The sequence below is a fragment of the Macrotis lagotis genome, chromosome X, assembly GCF_037893015.1.
Source record: "Macrotis lagotis isolate mMagLag1 chromosome X, bilby.v1.9.chrom.fasta, whole genome shotgun sequence".
Classification (NCBI taxonomy): domain Eukaryota; kingdom Metazoa; phylum Chordata; class Mammalia; order Peramelemorphia; family Peramelidae; genus Macrotis; species Macrotis lagotis.
The window spans coordinates 585,292,556-585,302,870 of record NC_133666.1 but is presented as its reverse complement, the minus strand read 5'-3'; the positions used below and the strand labels follow the sequence as shown (position 1 = coordinate 585,302,870).

Genomic DNA, 10,315 nt, shown 5'->3' with positions numbered 1-10,315 from the left:
ATCCATCCATCTTCCTTCTTTAACCCCCCAAGCCCTAACAAGAAATCTGATATTTTTATTTATGTTCTTTAACTGAACAATATAAATACTTTGGGTGTGAGCTTTGATAAATGAAAAAGGACCTTCTCCAATTTTATGGACAAATAGCAGGTCTAGGGGAAGAAGAAACAGGAATGTCTTTTGCTGACAAACTTGGTAGGGATGATGTCTGACTCTTGTGATAAGGACTAATGACTCAACAAGTTAAACTTTGTGGGTCTTGAGTTGGGGGGATATGAAAAATAGCTCACTCAGAACTCCTGGGGATTGGGTAGTCCCAGGCATTCCTTGGGACACAAGGACGGTTGGAATCTGCTCTCCCAACTGTCAATAGAATTTTGAGGAGGCAGAGGAGAACACACAAGATGCTGTCTACACTGTTACCTCAGCCACAGGATCCTTTCAATGCTGTTGAAATTCATGGAAGTATTAATTTTCTTTCACCCCTTCATCCTGAGATTTTGTGACTCATTGGTCCTAGATTTCTTCTATCTCTCAAGTGGGATTTTTTTCCCTTGACTAAGCCCAAGAAGGAAATGTTCCAGAAATTTTTGAAGAAAATCAGGTCAAACAACCTTGTTTGATGATAGTCTGTATCTCTACTCATCACCTTTGCTCTTCCTCAAGAAAAAGGAAGGGGGAACTATGTCCTGGACATGACTATTAGGTCCTCAATGCCATTAAGGTATGGCATGATCTCAGACCCTTTACTAGTACAGCTTTAGCCTACATTTTTACACTTTGACAACTGTCTCACTCATCTTCTCTAGCATCCAATGGCTTTTCTCCAGACTTCTCTTGCTTAAAATATGTTCGGGGAATTAAGAAAAAACTCATCTTGGCTCTTGGGCTGACATTTTCAGAGTCACAAAAACTTGGTATGGGTACTGAAGTCTCTTGCTGGATACGGCAGGGGGAATGATCCTCCCCTAAGCCAGGATCTGTCTCATGATATTTCAACCTTGGGAGTATTTTTTCATGGAACTCACATGGAACTTTATTTAAAGTAGAAAAAATACTACATATTTGGGAACAAGAGTTGCTAGCCATGAGGGTAGTATTGGGGGCTTGGTGTCATCATCTAGAGTTTACCCAGCACCCTGTAGTAGTCTAGTCAGATCATAAAAACCTGGTGCACTGCAGGAAAATTTAGTCAATAAGAGATAAATTAGAAGTTTTATTCTCCATTTTCATGTGTTTGGTTGGCTATAGTGTCTTTAATATATGATCCAGACCATCACAGTTGGTGAAAACCAATACTGTGTCACAGGACCTAGACTCTATACTTTGCTCTATTCCTAACCACTCTGCAACTGATGTTATGGATTTCTCTATCTTAAAAATTGTGCAGCTGTGCCACCTCTGATCTCTTTGAGTTGGTTTAGGTCCAACAGGTGCCAGTTATTACTAGGCAAAGTCAGTGGCCAACTGAAGCAGAAATGACAGCATGATGGAGCCCCAGCAGAGCAAGGGGTAGCAACCCACAGGCTGCTCCTGTCTAGGGTAAAGTTTTATTTATATCCCCTTCAGGCGAGAATCTATTGAATGTTTGGATATTATGCCATGAGAGTTCAGAGGCAGAGCATGGAGGGCAGCTCATGAGCCTTTACTTGAAGGTACATAAGAATTCTGATGCCCTAGCACAGATAAAATGTCTGTTAATAAGTTTGAACTTGGGAAATGCATTTTCCGGTATAGGATCTTATAAGGAAACCATTGAAATTATCATTAGTACTCTTAGTCACTTGCCTTCAATGAGAAATCAGCTTCCAAAGAGTGGCAACCTGCTGAAGGGGGTCATTCAATCAAGTTGACCATGGAATGCTCTCCTGAAAATGGCTCACTTCAGCTCCTGCACCGGCTTCCCTCAGCACTTAAGATGGCTTCGTTTTTTTCTCAAGTAAATGTTCTACCTGGATGACTTTACATCCCCTGTTTACCAGACACTGGACTGTGGATCAAGCCCCACACTCCCTCCCCATATCTGTGAAAAAAATAATCAGTCTGCTTGGTTCACTGTCCTCCAGGTTAAAGTCCTCTTAAGGATGGATTATCATTCCCCATTTGATGGCCAGAGCTGTAACTAGGAATTCTTTCACCTGGGGCAAAAACAGTTGGGGTGGGCTGGGGAATGGGGCCCTATAGTGTCCTAGATAGTCTGATGAGGAGAGAGAATGTCCTGAATCTCCATGGAGGTTGTGGGGGAAAAGGCAGGCTATAGAAGGAAATAATCTTGGTGACTGTACTTTAGGGACAAAATAAGGGAGCACAGATTGGTGGAGGACTGAGAAGTGATGAATTTGAGACTGATCATTGGCTTGTCTCTTGGATATCAGTGCCCTGGAGCAAAATTCTGCCTGTTCTGCCCATGTTGGGCTGATAGGCAGAAGCAGCTCTATGGACACTAAAGTAACCCCTCTACTTTTGCACCTCATGCCACCAGGATGACTGGTCTACTCTTCTGCCCTCTGTGGAGCTCTCTACTATAGTGCGATCCACTTTTTACATTGAACACTTAAATGAATGAAATCTTCTTTCATCATTTCCAAATTCCAAGCTGGAGATAGAACTGAAGGTGGCCCAGATGGACTTACAAGATACTTTACAAGCAGCCAAAGAGGTCTAAAGGACCTGAGATTAAAACCAAAGCACTCATTGGAAGTTTTTACAAGGACACCAAAGAGGTTTGGACAGAATTTCCATGAAGGCCTTGGAGGAAGAAAGCAGGAATGAACCCAATGGTAAGCCCCAATTGCTACAACTCCCTTAAGCCAAATATATGCACTGATTCTGATTCCAACAGACACACAATGGCATGGGTCCATGACTATTGTACCCACATACTGATGGAATTACAGGAGCCATCCTTAGGGAGGTAAATAGATTACTCCTGTAACCCCAGGTTACCTGAGAGCATCTATATAGTCTTCCTGCCCCAGAGGTCTTTCATCTAGTTCTCACAGCCTTGGTAATACCTTCTGGGTGTGATGTCCACCACTACCTACATAACCCTGTGAATAACTTGAATGGTAATACCAAGAGAAGTTCAATGTTTGAAGAGAATTTAGAGGGAACTGTCTGCTTCTTGTATTGAGTGAGATAGCTCAAATTCTTTCTTGTGGTTGGATATGGAATGTTTTTAGCCTGAAGGTTGGACCATATATGTTCAGACCAAGCTCTTCTTTTTAGGTTTTTGCAAGGCAAATGGGGTTAAATGGCTTGCCCAAGGCCACACAGCTAGGTAATTAGTGTCTGAGGTGGGAATTGAACTCAGGTACTCCTGACTCCCCGGTTGGTGCTCTATCCACTGCAACACCTAGCCACCCCCTCCAATCTCTTCTTGAACCTTGGTGTATTTTCTGGTTTTGTGTCTGTTTCTTCTTCAACCATGACTTCCTGCCTTGGCTCTCCAGCTCCTCACCTTCACTTGTCCTGAACCTTCTCAGTTGTCCATTCCTTCCCCCAGAATGGGAAGGGTTCATTCAGAATCATGAATCCCACACATTCCACTCTGTCTTTGACCTGGTAGGCTCTGAGTCAGTTAGGTGGCCCAATGGAGAGAGGGCTGCACCTGGAGACAGGAAACCTGAATTGAAATTCAACCCCAAACACCTGATTTAGTTGTGCAAATCATTTAACTTCTCTTTGCCTTGGTTTCCTCAACTATAAAATGGGGATAATCATGTCACTCTCTTTTCAAGGTGTCTAATCTTATTAATTAATCTTATTTCTTTCTGTTCTTTCTTGTCCTTAAACTCTTATAGATATGGAGCTTGGGGGATAGCACAAATTAGGCACTATGTGGATGAGGCTGGATTTGAACTCAGGTATTCCTGACTCTAGGGCCGATGCTCTATCCACTGTGCCACCTAGCCGCCTTGCAAATGCTGTTTTAAATTTTATATAATCAAATTGTCTCTGTTTTTGTGATTTCATCTATCTTATGTTTGATATGAAATCTCTATGACCATAGGTTGGAAGGCATCTCCTATCTTTTAAAATTTTTGTTGTTTATCCATTTGGAATTTATTAAGGCATAAAGTATAATATGCTGTTCTAATTGTTTTTTTGTGCCAAACTTATACATTTTTTTCCAGCAATATTTTTCCAAATAAGGAATCATTCCTCCAGTGGTTTATTTTTATCTTTTTCTTCTTGTTTTGAACAATGGACTCTTTTTTTTGTATTTGTATCTTCAGTTTCAATAATCTACTTTTCTGTTTATTTTTTTTAAACTAGCATCAAATAACCTTGGTAATTACTGCTTTCTAATAGAGTTTGAAATCTGGCCAGAGTGTAGTCTCAGTGAAGAGTCTGGTCCCTGCTTCACATGCTCTCTCTCTATATTCTCCCTTCTTGAATCTTTTGGATACAATAACAACCAAAAACAAAAACAAAAAAATCTGATGATTTGAGTTCCAGGAAGGAAAACCAACTAGTACGATTGGGAGAAAAGTAGGGGCCTGACTTTGAACCTGCTTGGAATATACATTAGTTTGAAAGGGTTCAGGAGAGAAAGAGGCAGTGGAACAATAGCATAAAATTTGCCAATGGTGAGGGACCTTAGAGATCATGGAATCCAAAATATTCATTTTATAAGAAAAGGAAACTGAGACCTTACTGAAGGATACATGTATACACAGAGAGTAATTTTTTTCTATCTAGAAGAAGCAGATTGGCTTTAGCAATGAATTACTAACATTTATATGGCACTTTGAGGTTTTACAGACATTGCCTCCTTTGATGATTCTATGAGAATGTGCTGAGATCCTCTATGAATCAACGAGGAAGGTGCTTCAGGTATTAATATAGTTATGTTGTACACATGAGGAACCTGGGACTTCAAGTCATTTAGTGACTTGTTCATAATCACAGGAGCCTGAAGGATTCAGGAGAATGTTATTTCTTTTGATACCAGATCTAACACACTATACTGATCTCCAAAGTGGGACCACAGAATGACCCCCAAAGGTAAATGATGAAGCATTTGGGATGTGGGAAGATGGATCACATCAAATTCTCCTTTGTGTTAACCAGTTTTGGGGTTTGTTGGCAACACAGCCATGCTTCTTTGCCCCCTCCCAGGGCTATGCAAGTTCCCAACCTCTTCCATATTGGCTCAAAGTCAGCACCAATATCTGCAAAAACACCATTAGGAAAATTCTATTACTCCTCCATCCCCAATGTATCCAAATATACCTGTAACTGCAAGGGTGTACCCTGGCTAGCAATGTGCCCTTTTGGACAACTTTGGGGCAGTGGTCTTTTAGGAAAAAAACTCTTTGTACTCTTGTTTTTAGCCAGGCAGAATGAATACCATAGGATGAACAGACATGTAAGGTATGTATGTATTCTACACAGATGATCTCATTTTTTTCCCCCTCTAAATTTGACCCTAGAGTTCCCCGGTCTAAGGCATCCCCATTCTTCCAGTATCCCAGATTTGTTATCTGGTTGTTGTCTTTGTCCCTTCTCCCTTCATTTCACATATCCAATGAATTGCCAAATCTTGTCCTTCTGACCTTTACAATACCTCTTTCATCTGTCCTCTGTTTATCATTGTAGACCCTAATTGCTGTTTTCAGCCTCTTTCCTTTCCCACTAATCCTCTGAACAGCTGCCAAACTGATTTTCCTGGATCATGAACCTGACCCAGAGATTTCCTCTTGAGTTTAGGATCAAATGATTCATCAAATCTTTTACTTTTAAAGTATACTTTTGTATAAGTTACATAATTTGCACAATTATTTGTAGAGTACAACTTTATAAATTATAGATGTGTAACTATTCTTATATTGGAGGGGCATGCTCAGAAATTTTTTACAGATAGGGTTGTATAGTAAAAAAAGTTTGGAGGCCATTATGGGGAGCATTATAGTTTGCTGTATCTTGTCAGCTGAAGGGAAATACAAATGAACTTCTTCCCTTTTCCCCCCTTCCCTATCCAACTATTAAAACTCATTTTTCTCTCCTTTGTTTTCCATGGTAATCCGAAGGGTTGATAGATTCCCAGTGGGGGTACAAATTTGCTACTATATCAAAAGACACTCTGAGGTGAAGGCAGCACTTCACAAATATTATTTCATTTGATCCTCAATGACACCCCTAGAAGGTGAAATGGAGGTGTTATTTTATCTCCATTTAACAGTGAAGAAATACAACAGGCTGAGGTTAAGTAACTTGCCCAGGATACAGAGCAATGAAATTCTAAGGCTTGATTTGAATTCCTCACTCATTTGTGTCATCAACTGGCTCTAGAGAAGGTCAACATTTCAAAACTGTCTTCTAGTACAGAGAAACATTGGAAAAGGGGGTGGACAGAGGATTGGGGTTGAATTTGGAGTTGGGGGGAGATGGGGAAAAGTGTGAGGTAAGATCAGGAGAGGAAGGGAAATGGATATTGCTTATAAAATTCCAAGGTAAAAAGCTTCACTTCTGTTGATTATTTTCTCCCTAGCAAAACTTTCTCTCCTCATCTCAAGAACTCCAGAGACTGTCAGCATACATTATGGAAGAAGTAGTTAGCCTTGGAGCCTGGGCTCAGTATTCCTGGATCAAACACTGAGGAGATTTCATGTTTCCTTTTCCCGTGAGCCCTTGGCAGCTTTGGACTTTCCATTTGGAAGAGCACAGAGCTCAGATTAGTGAGATCTGACCTGTCTGTTGAGCCAAGGGTAATGGAGGTTCTGTATGCCTAGGGTAAGATGGAATCTAGGAAACACAATTACGTTGACTTGCATGGAAATAAAAGCTGTTTCATCTATTGGGAGTACAAAGGAAGAATGAGCTGAACTCTGTTTATTTCTGATGTGGGATTGATTACAATTTATGCGAAAAGAAGTCATCTTCAGACCCTGCTCCCCCTATTTTTGGAGCATAAGTTGTTAAGTTTGTTAGGAGATTTTCCCCAAGTTATTGGTGCAAATGATGGACAACCGAGTGGAGGGGGGTGGGCGGGCAGGGAACGGAATCACAGAGTCACTGCAGGCAGGAACCTCAAGCAGAATGGAAGTTAATCCCCTCATTTTACTGAGGAGGAAAGAGGTTCTTAGAGAAGCAATCTGTCCAAAGTCTCAACAGGGAAGAAGGGAATAAGCATATACATAAATGTATATTTTGAATGCATACATATATATAAAACATACACAGATATATGCTCTTATATGAATCATAAATATTTAAACCTAGTATATATATATTAGACATTGTGCTAAGCACCCTTCCTTTATTCTTTCTTCCCTCCCTCCTCTCCTCTTCATCCTTTCCCCCTTTCCTTCTTCCCTCCTTCTTTCTTCCCTCCCTTCTTTGCTCTCAATTTTTAACAACTATTTCATTTGATTCAACTCTGGGAGATAGGTGTTATCATTTTATAGATGAGGAAAATGAGGTAAACTAAGGTTACTTGCCCAGTGTCACTGACCTAGTGTCTAAGATTGGATATGAATTTGGCTAACGGACTTAAAGGTCCAGTATTGGATCTATCCTGCTACCAGCTGCCTCAGTACAAACTTTGAAGAATAATAGCTCACAACTAGCACTTTGACATCTACATAGTTCCTCCCTCACAACCACCTTGTAATGTATGGAAAGTACAAATGTTACTCTGTGCATGTTACAGATGAGGAAACATGCTCGGTGACTTAGAGGATCATAAATCAAGAACTGGATGTAGTTTCAGAAATAATTTCCTTTGGGACTTGTTAACTCAGGGGACATGATCTTTTTTTTTTAAAAAAATGTATAACCATTCCAATATAATTAATTTCCTTAATAGTTTATTTGAATCATTTAAACATCTCATTCTTAGAAAGGGTGTCCCCATAGGCTTCACCAGCCTGCCAAAGGGTTCCATGACACAAAAGAGAAGCCCTGATCTAATCCAACTTCATTTTATGATTGGGGAACCTGAAGTCCAAGAAAGCTGAGTAACACAGGATGTTGCTGGTAGGGGTCAGAGGCAGAATTTGAACCCATGTCCTCTGATTCCACAGCTCTTACTGAACAAGATTTTTTTTCTTTTTTTAACTAAAGATCTTATACCCGGTGGATCTAAAACCCAGAATTTACATCTCATGGCTGCAAAAAGTATAGCATTCTTTCTACCCTATTACAGGACTATCATATGAGTCAGAGCTAGCTGGAGCTTAAGAGATGATTTAGTTCAAAGGACTAAGTGGTTACATAAGCCTCCATTTGTAAGCCTCTAGTGACGGAGGACTCATTTCTGTACAAAATAGTTCATTCCAGTTTTGGACAGTTCTAATTATCAGGATGTTTTCTACTAGATCAAGACAAATTCTACCTTCCTTGAACTTCCACTCACATTGCAGCCTCATTCTCTACTCTTGACTCCACTCTGGCTTAATAGCTGTATCTACATTATTAAATACTTGGAAGACATCTGCATTGTTCCCCTTCCCCCACCCCTCATGCTGCTTTGTATCTAACCTAAATTTGATAAATTCTTTTGATTGAAAAGTGTGTATTGGAACAACTCTTGGACCAAAGGTGGCATCTCAGGTGCTCATCTTACATTTTTGAAAAGAGGGGCTTTAGGGGAATCAACTTCACCATTAGTAGTTTATATGAAAAACTGTGGAGGGCTTCTACCCTCTTTAGGGTATAACTCTTTGGGATACAGTCTGTCTTCCCTTTGACTTCCTTTCCACTCTGCCTGGGGTTAGGGGTGGGAAATTTGGGGAGAATTGCCAAAAAGTTGTACTCTAAAGAATATGCAGCCCCCCCCTTTAACAGCTGTTCAAATAAATGGAGGAAGTATTTCTGTCTGACTCTGGCCAGTCATCTTCAACACAAAAGTCCTTCATTGCCAGGACCACCAATATGGAGTTGCTTCATCATTTCAAAGTGTTATGACCTACAGCAGGGGATCGTGACACATGTCCAACAGAAATGGCCCAAGAGCTCCAAAGAAAAATGGTAAGTCTTAAAGAGGTAGAGTGAGAATTCTTTTTTTTTCATTTAATGAGGGAGAAAGTAATTTAGTGAAAAGTAAAATAGAGTTTGGAGATAAAGGATTAGGGGAAGGACAGGTGTTATTCTACTGAGGTTGAGGGACAGGAAAGGCAGCAATAACCTAAAACTTTTAAAAAAGTCTAGTTATCTGAAATAATTCTACTAGTTAATATGAATTTGTGTTTTTTTCCCTTAGGAGGTCTACACTTCTGATTTTATTGTAAGGAACTCTAATATAAAATCAGAAACTCATCTGTTATTGTCTCAGAAAGTTGCCTTGGTACTGAGAGTGCATGTATCATCCAAAGTTACAGGCCAGTATTCATTAGAAACAGGATTTGAATCTAGGTCCTTATAACTCCTAAGCTTACCCTTGAATCCACTACAATTCCTTGTTTCTCTTTTTGGTTTACAAAGTTTAGACATTGTCTCATTAGATAATTAAAACAACCTTAGGACATAACTGGATCAAGTAATTAATATTTATGAAGGGATTATTATATACTAGGCATTGTGCTAAGTATGTCATTTACAATTATCTCATTTGATTCTCAAAACCAGTCTGAAAACTAGGAACTGTTATTCATAATTTTTTGTTGAGCCATTTTCAGTCACATACAAGTCTTCATGACTCCAATTTTTTGTTTGTTTACTTTGGCAAAGATACTGGAGTGCGTTGCCATTTCCTTTTCCAGTTCATTTTGCAGATGAGCAAACTGAGACAAACAAGGTTAGCCCCAGGGAACATAGACCGTAAATGTCCAAGGTCGAATTTGAACTCATCTTCCTGACTGCAGACCCTGTGCTCTGAGTTGCTATGAGTAGAGGACTCTAGACTGACTGCTCTATCCACTATACTATCTAACTGCCCAAAGACCTAGTCAAGTTACCTGGGATTGAACCTGGGTTCTCACACATATGGAAACCGAGGCATAAAGAAATGAACTCACTTGTCTGGGGTCACATAGTCTAAGTGTCTAAGGTTGGATTTGAACTCAGGACTTCCTGACTCCAAGTGCTGTGCTCTAGGTCCTGAGGATTTAAGGGTCATTGAGTCTAGTTCCCTCATTTTACAGATGAAGTTAATACCCATAGAGGAAAAATAATTTGCCTAAAACCCCACAGATAGGAAGTGGTTGAGCCAGAATTTATTCTTAGATTAGACCTCAGACCCTAGTCATGTGATCTTGGGTATGTCATTTTACCTTGTTTACCTCAGTTTCCTTGTCTGTAAAATGAGCTTGAAAAGGAAATGGCAAACTATTCTAGTATTTTGACCAAGAAAAACCTTCAAATGGAGGAC

At 40.0% G+C, this 10,315-nt stretch overlaps 1 long non-coding RNA gene across 2 annotated transcripts; it reads left to right on the top strand.

The window, feature by feature from the left end:
• The first annotated feature begins 1,299 nt into the window (after nucleotides 1-1,299).
• On the top strand, nucleotides 1,300-9,320 carry LOC141502977 (uncharacterized). Of its 2 annotated transcripts, XR_012472731.1 has the most exons (5): nucleotides 1,300-2,780; nucleotides 5,340-5,379; nucleotides 6,497-6,738; nucleotides 8,871-8,976; nucleotides 9,209-9,320. It is a non-coding gene; the product is annotated as an uncharacterized LOC141502977 (long non-coding RNA). The 2 variants fall into 2 exon arrangements; XR_012472730.1 differs by lacking the exons at nucleotides 8,871-8,976; nucleotides 9,209-9,320 and having other exon boundaries at nucleotides 6,497-6,952.
• The last annotated feature ends 995 nt before the right edge of the window (nucleotides 9,321-10,315 follow it).